The sequence below is a fragment of the Protopterus annectens genome, chromosome 6.part0, assembly GCF_019279795.1.
Source record: "Protopterus annectens isolate FY-2018-M chromosome 6.part0, PAN1.0, whole genome shotgun sequence".
Classification (NCBI taxonomy): Eukaryota; Metazoa; Chordata; order Ceratodontiformes; family Protopteridae; genus Protopterus; species Protopterus annectens.
The window spans coordinates 1,670,580,316-1,670,595,554 of record NC_056737.1 but is presented as its reverse complement, the minus strand read 5'-3'; positions in this window follow the sequence as shown (position 1 = coordinate 1,670,595,554).

Here is a 15,239-nt window from a genome sequence, read left to right as displayed (position 1 = left end):
TAACATCCAGTATGAACAAACTTATCTGAAAATCTTGCCTCTGTGTGAATATGTGACAAACTGCACTAAAAGGTAAACAGAATACTCTAGCAAGCAACTAATTTTAGAAACAAAATAATGCCCCTTTACAAGAATTGCTTTACTGCTGTGCTTTCTAGAGTAGCAGCAGTCTGATCGTAAAATGCATGAAAGGCTACTTTTCTCAATGGATAAAATGCACAGGTTAGACTAATGAATAGCTCACATGGAGAGCTGTTGTCAGTAGAGCTGTAATTTGAGCTGGAATCTGGCTAAAACCTTAGAAACTTCCTGTAGGCACGTTTCCCCTACCCCCCTAAGCCAAAGGTGAGCATGCTCAGAAAGGCAAACCTGAAATGTAAACAAAGGCTGAATCAAAACAAAAAAATCCCTGGGATTGTCCCTTTAAGTGCTGTATCCTATCACAGCTATATATCTGTGTATATATATATATATATATATATATATATATATATATATATATATATATACACACACACACACACACACACACACACACACACACATATATTTATATATATATATATGTATATATGTCTGTGTATATATATATATATATATATATATATATATATATATATATATATATATATATTGCTGTATATATACTATATATATATATATATATATATATATATATATATATCTAACGACATGTGGATGTATGGGTGTCTACATATGTATATATCAATATGTGGGTATTTATATATATGTCTGTCTATGTATGTATACATTTGTACTACAGAGAGGGAGAGGTATATATCTATTTAGTTATGGGTATATATACACACGCACACATACCTCTACATATTTAGCTACATATCCTGTAATGTTGACTGGTATTGCTGGATACTGTGTTTCATGTACATATAGACCAACCTTGTGTGCCACATATGCTTTGCGATACCTACAACTAAATCTGTTAGTATACACAGAGTCACACGTGAAATCTATTGTTAGTACCAGGAATACATTCATCCCATGCAGGACGACCCAAACATTGGGTACTCAACCTTCGTCTACATCCAGAGTTACATAGGTGCCCATGGCTATGTGCATGGACTACTGCATGTGCTAAACATAGGATACTTGGGTCGGGACATCATATGGGATGGGTCCCAAGGGGGGAGTGGGGGGGGGCAATGTGTGGTGGTGTGGTAACTACGGGCTGGTAACCAGGGTAGGGATGGTGGCAGCATGTGTGCTGTGGGTGACGGGAAGTGAAACTGTGGGTAATGCATGTATGGGTTAGGGATGGCCTGAGTTGGATGGGCCTGTACTGCTCGGAGTGGGTGAGGGAGAGGGGTATGTGATGTCAACATGTGAAACATAACAGAGGGCTAATTTAAATCCCTATTTCAATGACAGGCGTACAATACAATGAACTTGGTAGTGTATTGCTGGGTGGACATGTTTGGCTGGGCGGGGGTATGCCAATTCATACATGACGTATATTGTTTGGGGTCTCTCAGGCCCATTAACGGTACATGTGGACATGTATGTTTCTGTTCATCTACCATTGCTATCTACAGATGTCTGGCAGTCCGGGTCTGAACTGTCTGCAAACAGCTACAGTTAACTTTGAGTATGTGTCTACCTGTTTGAGCCAATCTTCATTTTCCCCTGGAGAGCACTGTGCTTTGGCCGTAAGCAGCCCCCACCACCACCACCACCACACACATCTTCCACTTTCTCTTATTCCCTTCTGTTAGCAAATAGTATCCATAACTGATCAATACTGTGTGTTTGTTAATTTAAACTATGACCACAGTAGCCTACTGATACAAGGTTATCCTGTTTTTCCACCTGAGAAATTAAGAAAAGACTTACAGTTTCAGAGCAGTCCTTGGTCAATTGTGATTGTTTCTTAACACATACTTGTCTTGCTTTGGCTCATTAGCAGCAGTACAAAGAACTGCCTGCTCACACCCTTGTTCTCCCCCCTTCCCTATTTATTACCATAAGACAATCCCAAAGTTAATGAATATTACCTGTGGCAGGCACCATTTGTAAAACTACAATCCACTCTGCTACAGGCCCCATGAAGGCTCAGTGTCTCTCCAGTAAGTGTTTTACAACTGTAAATGCCTATTTATGTTGAATTGTATTAGACATTTTACAACTGTATATGTTTATGTTGAATTGTGTTAGACATCTAATATGTTTTATGCTTTATTATTGATGTTAATTGCTAGTTTTGACATTTTTTAATTATGTTTTATGCCATAAGTGTTTTTTTTTTACTATGTAAAAAAGTTTCTGCTTGCATATATATATATATATATATATATATATATATATATATATATATATATATATACACACACACACACATTATATATATATATATATATATATATATATATATATATATATATATATATATATATATATATATATATATATATATAAAAATCAGGTGTATATTTTTTTAAGAGTTTTCTTTCAAGTATTGTATATTTAAGTGTGGTTTAAGTCACTCTTTCCAAAGTATGCTTCTGCTTAGTGTGCATCCTTGTTCCATTAGGGGACTTAAGTAAGGTGTAGCAAATTATACAGATGTATGGTTATGCTCACCTGGCTAGGTAATGCCTTTGCAAACTTCTCTTCAAAATGGTCTGTCTTTATTCACACTCTGCTGTGAAATGTGGTTAGTTCAGGCACAGCTCTAAGCATGAGCTGTACCATTGCAGTTCAATGATTCATATAGGTACATTAAAACAGCAGTAGTGTTTTATTACTATATCTATAATGAATTTTTATTATTTGATGATATCAATAGGCTCAGTTCACTGTGAATGGAGGTTGTCTTTGTATCATGTATTTTTTGTAATGAACTTATTAAAATGTTTGCAGTATTTGTCAGCCTGATATGAATGTTTAAAAATCAGTTTTTCAAAAGGATATCGGCATCACATCTACAAAGGGAATGCAGCATGGCTTTTAATGTTAGACTTCAACACATTTAAGACTATTTTAATTGCAGTCATGAGTGATTCACAACCTGGTTAATTAAACGGGTAATCCTTTCTAAAAGGCATAACTATAATGATTTCTAAAGTAAGTAAAACAACAGTGAAAACATATGATTGTTTGTAACACTTGTGGACATTTCTTGGTGTGCAAAATAAGTTACCTGTCTCTTAAAAAAGGACCAGATGAGTCAAGAGTAAAATTTAACAGTAATAATTTGGCTTATAACAGTTTTTTTTAATAATTAGAATGAGATATTGAATTTTAGGGCAAATATTATGCATTTATTAATTTATTTATTGTTCAAATTCACCTACAAAACAGCCAGTGGGTCGAGTATGTATTAGCGGGGTTTTTTTTTTTGCTGTTCAGTTTGTGAGAGACCTTTTTTTTTTTTTTTTTTTTTTTTTTTTTTTTTTTTTTTTGCTCCTCACTTGCCCCCAGACCAAATCTGTTGACTCAATGCGGCCCTTGCAACTGAAAAGGTTGGACACCCCTGCTCTAGAATCTTAGGATATTTGCAACTCAGTGTGTTTGTTTCCAAGATGAGAATGTCCAAAGTAATGCTTCCTGTAAAATTTGGGAAAACTGTCTTATAAATGTATGTCTGCATGAGTGCATGCACTAATAAGCAACATAATGCTGAACATATGACAAATAATTAACAGTGAAGGGAAAAAAGCATGTAGCAACAGGCATGAAAAAGTAAATAAAATTGCCTAGGTTGCGATAATCTTTCCACTAAGTTTTACAAAAACAAGCACATACTAAAGATATAATTTCACTGCTGCAAAGGCTGAGTGTGACTACATAGCATATCAGGTGGATTGTAACCAGTCATTCAACTAATAGTCTTTGGGTGGGGGAGGGAAAGCACAGAACAACAAACTGTAAATTCTAAGCATTTCCTATAATAACCGTGCCACATGGAGTTTGTGGATTCTAACATCCAGTATGGAAACAAACTTATCTGAAAATCTTGCCTCTGTGTGAATATGTGACAAACTGCACTAAAAGGTAAACAGAATACTCTAGCAAGCAACTAATTTTAGAAACAAAATAATGCCCCTTTACAAGAATTGCTTTACTGCTGTGCTTTCTAGAGTAGCAGCAGTCTGATCGTAAAATGCATGAAAGGCTACTTTTCTCAATGGATAAAATGCACAGGTTAGACTAATGAATAGCTCACATGGAGAGCTGTTGTCAGTAGAGCTGTAATTTGAGCTGGAATCTGGCTAAAACCTTAGAAACTTCCTGTAGGCACGTTTCCCTACCCCCTAAGCCAAAGGTGAGCATGCTCAGAAAGGCAAACCTGAAATGTAAACAAAGGCTGAATCAAAACAAAAATCCCTGGGATTGTCCTTTAAGTGCTGTATCCTATCACAGCTATACATCTGTGTATATATATATATATATATATATATATATATATATATATATATATATATATATACACACACACACACACACACACACACACACATATATTTATATATATATATATGTATATATGTCTGTGTATATATATATATATATATATATATATATATATATATATATATATATATATATATATTGCTGTATATATACATATATATATATATATATATATATATATATATATATATATCTAACGACATGTGGATGTATGGGTGTCTGCATATGTATATATCTATATTTGGGTATTTATATATATGTCTGTCTATGTATGTATACATTTGTACTACAGAGAGGGAGAGGGATATATCTATTTAGCTATGGGTATATATACACACACATACCTCTACATATTTAGCCACATATCCTGTAATGTAGACTGGTATTGCTGGATACTGTGTTTCATGTACATATAGACCAACCTTGTGTACCACGTATGCTTTGCGACACCTACAACAAAATCTGTTAGTGTAAACAGAGGCACACGTGAAATCTATTGTTAGTACCAGGCAAATATTCGTCCCATGTGGGACAACCCAAACATTGGGAATTCAACCTTCGTCTACATCCAGAGTTACATAGGTGCCCATGGCTATGTGCATGGACTACTGCATGTGCTAAACATAGGATACTTGTCGGGACATCATATGGGATGGGTCCCAAGGGGGGAGTGGGGGCAATGTGTGGTGGTGTGGTAACTACGGGCTGGTAACCAGGGTAGGGATGGTGGCAGCATGTGTGCTGTGGGTGACGGAAGTGAAACTGTGGGTAATGCATGTATGGGTTAGGGATGGCCTGAGTTGGATGGGCCTGTACTGCTCGGAGTGGGTGAGGGAGAGGGGTATGTGATGTCAACATGTGAAACATAACAGAGGGCTAATTTAAATCCCTATTTCAATGACAGGCGTACAATACAATGAACTTGGTAGTGTATTGCTGGGTGGACATGTTTGGCTGGGCGGGGGTATGCCAATTCATACATGACGTATATTGTTTGGGGTCTCTCAGGCCCATTAACGGTACATGTGGACATGTATGTTTCTGTTCATCTACCATTGCTATCTACAGATGTCTGGCAGTCCGGGTCTGAACTGTCTGCAAACAGCTACAGTTAACTTTGAGTATGTGTCTACCTGTTTGAGCCAATCTTCATTTTCCCCTGGAGAGCACTGTGCTTTGGCCGTAAGCAGCCCCCACCACCACCACCACCACACACATCTTCCACTTTCTCTTATTCCCTTCTGTTAGCAAATAGTATCCATAACTGATCAATACTGTGTGTTTGTTAATTTAAACTATGACCACAGTAGCCTACTGATACAAGGTTATCCTGTTTTTCCACCTGAGAAATTAAGAAAAGACTTACAGTTTCAGAGCAGTCCTTGGTCAATTGTGATTGTTTCTTAACACATACTTGTCTTGCTTTGGCTCATTAGCAGCAGTACAAAGAACTGCCTGCTCACACCCTTGTTCTCCCCTTCCCTGTTTATTACCTTAAGACAATCCCAGAGTTAATAAATATTACCTGTGGCAGGCACCATTTGTAAAACTACAATCCACTCTGCTACAGGCCCCATGAAGGCTCAGTGTCTCTCCAGTAAGTGTTTTACAACTGTAAATGCCTATTTATGTTGAATTGTATTAGACATTTTACAACTGTATATGTTTATGTTGAATTGTGTTAGACATCTAATATGTTTTATGCTTTATTATTGATGTTACTATGGCATGCTAGCATTTTTGTATGCACCAAGGTGTTTCTAGTATAATAGTTTGCATGGTCTATTTGCATAGCTGCACCTTGTTCACTAATGTTATTCATGTAATTGTGTTGTGTGTAGACAGCTCATACTAGTGTCTAAATTATTTCTATAAGTTTGTGCTGTTACTGGTGGATAGAATCACATTAGAGAACCACAACAGATTGCTGCTTGCTATATTTTTATCTGTGGCTGCATAACTGTCTGGGTTTTTGTTTTCTAATGTTCTTCCAATTGGCTCAGTATCTGCATATACTAAGTAGTGGTTCAGGACATTGTCCTGCATGTGGTAGCTATTTGCTCAGTGTGTTTTTTATAATCTTTATAATATATATTTACCATCTCAAAAGTGCTTACTCCTCTCTGTACTCTTTTCTAGACCTAACACCACTCTTAAGTATTCAACTGCGGTACCACCTTTAACATTCTTATAAGAGAAGCGCAGTCCGGGTCTGAACTGTCTGCAAACAGCTACAGTTAACTTTGAGTATGTGTCTACCTGTTTGAGCCAATCTTCATTTTCCCCTGGAGAGCACTGTGCTTTGGCCGTAAGCAGCCCCCACCACCACCACCACCACACACATCTTCCACTTTCTCTTATTCCCTTCTGTTAGCAAATAGTATCCATAACTGATCAATACTGTGTGTTTGTTAATTTAAACTATGACCACAGTAGCCTACTGATACAAGGTTATCCTGTTTTTCCACCTGAGAAATTAAGAAAAGACTTACAGTTTCAGAGCAGTCCTTGGTCAATTGTGATTGTTTCTTAACACATACTTGTCTTGCTTTGTGATTGTTTCCAGCCCTCATACAAGACCCTAACAGGGTCTCTACCGCCGCTCCCCACCCTGCCCCTATTCCTCCCGCCCCAGTGGTCCCACCTTTATTGCACTCAAACCCTCCCATCTTTCCAATAGCCAACCACAGTGCTAACCCAACAGTACCTCCTCCATATTCCCTCTACTTTCACACCTCCTCAACTGACATGTACAAGCATACCTTTCCTTTGCTCACTGCATGCACTCTCCTTGCATATCTTACATCCTACCAAAGCTCCATCATTCCCCCACTTAACCACTACCACTGTACTACTACTCACACCACCACCCATGTCTCACCCATACTCAGCTCCCCACCCACCAGCTCAAGAACCAACTCTATGCACCCCCCACATATTCTACCAACTATATTACTCAAACGTAAAGCATCCCTACAACTTAACATAGTAACCCTCCCACCATACCTATTACCCACAGAGCACAATCATAAAGTTTCCATTATAAACAAACACATTCAAAAACTGAGAAAACTAATAATCTCATGCATATCAAAACTAGCCCTAAGTGGAGACATCCACCCCAACCCTGGCCCTACCATCTCCAACCCCAATCCTCATAATCAGACTAGAAACCACAACTTCTCCCATATTACAGCCAATAGAAAGCCAAGTGACTTCCTTCTACTAAGCCTAAATATTAGAAGTATATCCAACAAAGTCCATGAACTCCATGCCACCATTGACTTATACTCCCCAGATATTGTCATCCTGACAGAAACCTGGCTAAAACCTCACATTACCAGTGAGCAAATACTCCCTACAGGATACGGCATACTAAGAGTAGACTGGCTAAACAAAAAAGGAGGTGGTGTAGCTATAATATTTAAACAGCATCTAAACATCCAGATCTTAAAATCATCAGCTCCACAAATAGGCAATGAAGAAATAATATATACCAACCTCAAAATTAACCAAAACAAAACCATCAACATAATTGGATGCTACTTCCCACCTGGCCAAAACATCCCTCATTTAGAAAACCTCCTCAGCTGGTCTTCCCACCATCTCCCCCAAGAAACTATCATCTTAGGTGATTTCAATATTGACTGGCAATCCTGTTCTGGCAACGATCCAACCCATCATGTACACCTTCATGGCTTCACCCAACTAATCCAGTCACCAACAAGGATAAATAAAAACTCCAGCAAGCACACTACCCTGGATTGGATACTAGTCAGTAAGAACCCCCAGTCATATATAACAGGCTGCTTATCAGATAGCCTCAGTGATCACTCCCCAACATTCCTACTCAAAAAATACCTGTACCAAGATAAACCTGTCATCTATCGTCATATACATAAAAAAATAAACTTTAACCCACTCACATTCATCTCATCCCTCAAAGAATGTAACTGGCATGCTCTAAAGTACCTCAGTCTAGATGATGCAGTTGAATTTTTTAATACTACCTTCCTGAACATCCTTAATTATAAGATTTTCCAGAACCAAAGCACAACCCTCCCCATGGCTACAGAAAACCACTAAGTCAGAAATGAAAAGCAGGGATAAAGCCTGGGAGCACTGGCGCAAAACCAAAACCCCCGCAGCTAGACAAATATTCCTAGAACTACGCAATAGAGTCAAAAAGCTAATAAAACAGGACAAATTCCAATACTACCAGTCTGCCCTAGACTCCTCACAACACAGCCCCAAACAATTCTGGTCCTCCATAAACTCCATCCTCCACCCAGGTAAAGTCAGTACCCCTCCTCCTAACATCCCTCACTCCTCAGAAAATATTGCTACCTCATTCAACACACACTTCACCCAAACCATACTATCACTAGCTAAACAACACAACCCCCACCCCTCCAACCCACACCTTCAACTAGTAATCTCCCCACTGCCTTCTCTTTTTCTCCTGTACCTACCTCCAACATAAAAAACTCTTAACTAAACTTAAACCCACCAAATTAGCAGCAGACAACCTCCCAAGTGAATACCTACAAATCGCAGCTGATGCTCTGGCCTACGAAGTATCCATCTTGATTAACCGATCTCTGTCAGAAAGTTACGTTCCCACATTGTGGAAAGTCTCACATATAATTCCCCTCCACAAAGGTGGACCCTCTGCAGAACTAACCAATTACTGCCCCATAGCTATTCTCTCTCCACTCTCCAAAATACTAGAGAGATGCATACACTCTCAGGTCTCAGACTACCTCCTTACTAACAACCTCCTTTCCAGTACTCAGCATGGTTTCCGACCAAACCATAGCACCACCACTGCCTTACTCTCCTTTACTAACACTATCCTTCAGCATAAAAACAATGGCTATCTCTCCTCTGCTACTTTCCTAGACCTATCTAAAGCATTTGACATGGTCCCACACAAACAACTTATCTCTGTCCTCAATAACCTATCCTTCTCACAATCAGTCACCAACTGGTTTCAGAGTTACCTGTCTGACCGCCAACAATCCGTTGTATGGCAGAATGACATATCTCCCCAACTACCTGTCTCCATAGGGGTTTCCCAAGGATCCATCCTTGGACCCCTACTTTCTCTGTTTACACCAATAATCTAGCCTCTGCCACCAAACATGGCACACTCATCCAATACGCAGATGACTCAACCATCATCTGCTCAGCCCAGTCCCTACCCAAACTGCAAAAGTCACACAGGAAGCCTTTTCCTCTGTTGAAACATGGTTATCCGATGCCCAATTAATACTCAACCCAAACAAAACTAAACTACTCATCTTCCAACCCACCAAACATACTCAAAACAACTCTCACTTTAACATCACAGCAAAAGACAACACCACTATATACCCAACTGAACACACCAAATTGCTAGGAGTGGAAATAGACAATAAACTAAAATTTGACATTCACATATCCATGACCATAAAAAGTCCACAAAAACTAGGAGCATTATACAGAAATAAACAATTTCTCACCAAAGCAGCAAAGATTTCAATAGCAAATTCCCACCTTATCTCCACCCTACTTTATGCCTCTCCAGTATATACCAACCTAAGGCAATGTGATCTAAACAAGCTAGAGACCTGCTACAACAAAATCGCCAAATTCGCCACAGGGGCATCCTACCGTAGTCACCACTGTCTCTCACTTGCTGAACTGGGCTGGCTTGAACTCCCTCACCTCCTTCAGTGGTATCAACTCTCACTCGCCCACAAACTAGTAAACCATCCACTAAATGTCCCATCCCTCCAGAATCTACTCCAACCCTATCGCACCACCAGACCACTAAGATCCAGCAACAAAATCACTTGCAGATCACTAAAGCCAATAACTCTGCTGGTGAAGCACTATTCTCTTGCGCCATAGCCAAATTATGGAACTCACTCCCACCCACAATTACCTCCGTACCATCATGCACCAACTTCAAAACTTTATTAAAAGCGCACCTAAAAACATGCTGGCTATGCCCTTGCAACTCCCACTCTAATATCATCCACCCCATCCAACTACTACCTTTCTTTCACCTCCACTAACTACCTTGATGATAGCAAGCTCAGATTCTCATAAGCCTAGTACTTATTATACAGCAGGAACTTCTCATTGTTACATTTGTTAATGCCTGTTATGTACTTCACAGATAAAGATTCTAGTTGTCTACTGATGTACTATAATCTTCATCTGTAAATATGTTGTAAGTAATTTCTATGTTAAATTGTTAATCGCTATGTAATCCAATGTAACTACTGTCTGTTTATTTTACTGTGGAGCTTTTCTCCCCGGGCCTCCGCTGAAAATGGACCCACGTCCAGTCGGACACTCCCGGTCAACAAATTTAAATAAATAAATAAATATATACCTCTATGGGTATATATATTTGCTTACATATTTCTAACTATGTCCGTATATACCTACGGAGACATATATCTGCATACATATATGTAACTTGATGTGTATATGTGGACATATAGATGTTGACATATATATATGTGTAGTTGTCAGCATTTGCATGTGTATCTGTTCATATATTTGTATATATATAAATTCAGACTTCTTTTAGGTGTAGTAATAAATACTGAGCTAGTAGAAAGGAAATAAAAACTCAGACACTGAATAGATGATTAAGCTTTCGCTCTTATTCAGGTGGAAGAGCTTCATCAGAATAACCTATATTCAACAATACTTGCATTATATGTAACTAGAGTCACATGTAAACAAAAAAACAATGAACTACTTATAACTTATTAGTACAGTAACCAATAGTACAACCAGACAATATTTAAACTGTGCCAATCATCTAAACACAATAACCATGAACATACATATGAATGACAGAGGCATGAATATTAAATAAACACTCCCTTGTGTTAGCTAATCATTGAACAAATGTACAGTGTGCACACTAAATATGCATGTAGGAGACATGAATATTCATATAACTGTACAGGTGGTGACTAACAAGTGTGCCAAAAGTCATGGATAGAATGGAAGATTTAATTATATTTTGACAGTTGTTCTATTTTGACAGTTGCTTTCTTTCTACAAAATGTGTTTGCATCCATCCATGACCTTTGGCACACTTGTTAGTCACCACTTGTACAGTTATATGAATATTCATGTCTCCTACATGCATATTTAGTGTGCACACTGTACATTTGTTCAATGATTAGCTAACACAAGGGAGTGTTTATTTAATATTCATGCCTCTGTCATTCATATGTATGTTCATGGTTATTGTGTTTAGATGATTGGCACAGTTTAAATATTGTCTGGTTGTACTATTGGTTACTGTACTAATAAGTTATAAGTAGTTCATTGTTTTTTTGTTTACATGTGACTCTAGTTACATATAATGCAAGTATTGTTGAATATAGGTTATTCTGATGAAGCTCTTCCACCTGAATAAGAGCGAAAGCTTAATCATCTATTCAGTGTCTGAGTTTTTATTTCCTTTCTACTAGCTCAGTATTTATTACTACGCCTAAAAGAAGTCTGAATTTATATAATTAAGATTCTTCTAGTGCACGGGGTTAATTTGTATATAGATGTATATATCTCTGGATATTTATATATATATATATATATATATATATATATATATATATATATATATATATATATATATATGTATATATATGTGACTAGATCTATAGATATGTTGTATCCATTTAGATAGTAATATATTTGCACACACACGCCCATCTAGCTGTAGGTATACATTCTCTGTACTGTTGCATGACTGGGCTGGGGTTATGTTTCTGACAACATACAATTTCTGCATATCTAGCATGGCTTAATGGTAAATCATTTTGTGTATGGTGTGCATGGTCCTGGGTTCTGGACTTGCAGAAGCTGTTTGTTTTGTTGCTGAGCAGAATACCGGCCATTGGATACGGTGTGCCTAAGGCACTTCCAAGCGGTTGTAAGCGGGTTTGCACAGAGGTAAGCACTGCTAACTTCCGGTCACAGTGTCTTACACCCAGTTAGCTTCTCCTTTGCTTAATCTGTGTCACCAGTGCTTAACCCTGCACAAACGCACTTACACATGCTTACTAGTGCTTACATATGCTTACTACTGCTTATCTGTGCTTACGCCTGCTTACTGCTGCCTTATTCGTTATGATACTGGCTCTTCACATGTGCATTTCCTGCAGTACTCCTGTTCATAAAAATGTATGCTATTTAGTAGGTTTTGCATTACAAATATTGCTTATACCATGCTTTGCTGTGTAAAATAGACTGTGCTGTGCTGGGACTCAAACTGTGGATGCCTGCTCGTTATGTGAACGGTCTGCCCACTACACTATTGCTGACATGCTTCAGTTGCATATACTGTCCTTGTTATCCTCTTCTGCCTTTTAGGCTGTTTCACCATGGCTAAGCAATGGGCACACCTGCTCACCTACGGTTAGCTGTACTCGGAGTTTTAGACAACAATACTGGGGTTTCTTCTTTTCATCTTTATGTCTTGTTGCTGTTGTACGCATGGGGGACTGTTGGTGGGGATATGTAGACACCTATGAGCGGTATCGCTCATTTATTTCCACTGTATGCAGTTCATGTTTATTCTGTGGGCTCTGCTCTCAGACACGCCCCCTGCACTCATACATGCCACATGTAAGCCTGGGGGCTTGGGCGGCGCGCCTTCATTACTATGCATGGCACGCTGCCATCCTGCTCCTAAGCGGCTGCTTCCATGCAGGACTAGTCTAGTCATGCATGGAAGATTAGTAAATCCGAGGGAATGTCTATAGACTTTATACTTTTTTATCAATTCTGATTTAGTCCAATGAGTTTTCAGTCAAATGAGTTTGACCATCTGCGATTCAGTCAAATGAGTATGAAGTCAAATGACATAGACCCATAGATGCACAGATGTACACACACACTGAGGAGTTTCTGCATTTGACATCATTATTAAGTTGAAGAAAAAGAATGGCAGCACCTCAAAACAGCATGTGTGAGGGCTACAGAACAAAGATGCAGCTGAGCCAGGTACAGAAATAACGTACATAAGGAGAGCTGGTGGTGGAATGCAGAAGATCAGGAAGTCATCAAAAGAACGAAGTAGTGCAGGAAAAAGTTGAAGATAGAAAAGATGGACTAGGCTAGGAAGGAAAACTGTCTGGTTAGTAAAGAGGCTAGAAAAGGAGTTACAATAGCAAAGGACAAGGCATTGTAGGCACTCTACCAACTTTAGGAAAGTGACTGAGCAGATGGTTCAAAAAAAAAAACTCTTATCAGGTTGCAAGGCAAAAACAAAAACATTAAGAAGACATACATCTTTCATAAGGGATGCCATCAACAACCTGCTAACCAGTCCACAGAACATCAAAGGCAGATGGAAAGAATACTTCCAGCAGCTTCTGAATGAAGAAGCCCCCATAGAAACTGTACTGCCCCAGGCACAGCCTCCAATGAGAAAAGGGGAGGAGCCCACCACAGAAGAAGTAAGAACAGCACTAAGGAAAATGAAGTCAGGGAAACCAACAGGCTCAAATGAGGTCACAGCAGATATGATCAAGATGCTGGGTAAGATAGGGGAGAAATGACTCTTGAGGGTACTTATAGCAGTATGGAGAGAGGGGCATATCCCAGATGACTGGAGAATAAGCACACTATTGCCATTGTACAAGGGGACATTCACAGATGTGGGCAGTTTAGAGGTATCAAACTCCTGTCACAGTGCATGAAAGTTCTGGAGAGGGAGACTGATAAATGAATATGCAGAGGAGTAGTAGTAAGTAAAATGGGAGATGAGCAGTTAAGATTCAGATCAGGATGCAGCACAAATGACCCAATGTTTGCAATGAGAAAGAAGCTAGCAATGAGGGAAGAGCCTGTTAGAAAAAATATGTATTAATGTGTGTATTAGCAATATGCTTAGTGCATTTAGAGCTTGAAAAGAGTTAACACATTTATTCTATTTCATACTGCATAAATTTGTACAAACTGCAGTTGCTTTCTGACCTTGTACTGTTAGCTAAAATCTTGCTTGTGCCTTGGAAATTTACTGAGAAGCAGGTGATTTCTGCTTGCGTTAGGAAAATAATGAATAGAACAATACTACTTGTATGAAACTTAGACAAGAAGTTCTGCTGTGCCATGAAAAAATACACAGCTGTAGAAGTTACAGATAATTAGTACAAAGCCTGCTTGAAAATATGAACTGCAATCAGCATTTGCTTGTATCTGTATTAGAAAAGTACCTTGAAAAGTAACACTGTACAATAGATGCTTGTAAACGGATTAATAGTCACCAAGGCCAGGTTGTTTTTCTGAAAAGTTTCTCACAAATCTAGTCATGTCAGCAGAAAATCTGAAGTAACATCTGCTGTAGAACAATGCTAAAAGTTGTGTTTGATTACGTCAGCTTAGAAGGCCATGTCTTGTAAAATAGTATAAGAATGAACATACTTCCTGTTAGTAGTTAGACAAATCCTTGTATTTGCATGTTTTTGTCTCCTTGCTGCAAGTAAATTAAAGTGCCTTAACTGAACCTTACATGTATTGGTCTTTGAAGTTTTTTCCTTTGACAGATTGGTCCTTCGGACTGGAAACCTTCACTTCGTCTCGGATCAGACAGGCCAGGTGGCTTGAAACCGTACGGGGAAGAAACCACATTGGTTCTTCTTATTTGAAAAGTCCTCCGACTGAATTGTCATACAAAAGAGACCAGCCACTTTCTGATCTGCGACTGAAGGGCGGGTTTACTCGAACCAGGTGATCAATCATGGAGGCTCAGGTAAGGTGAATCTACCTTC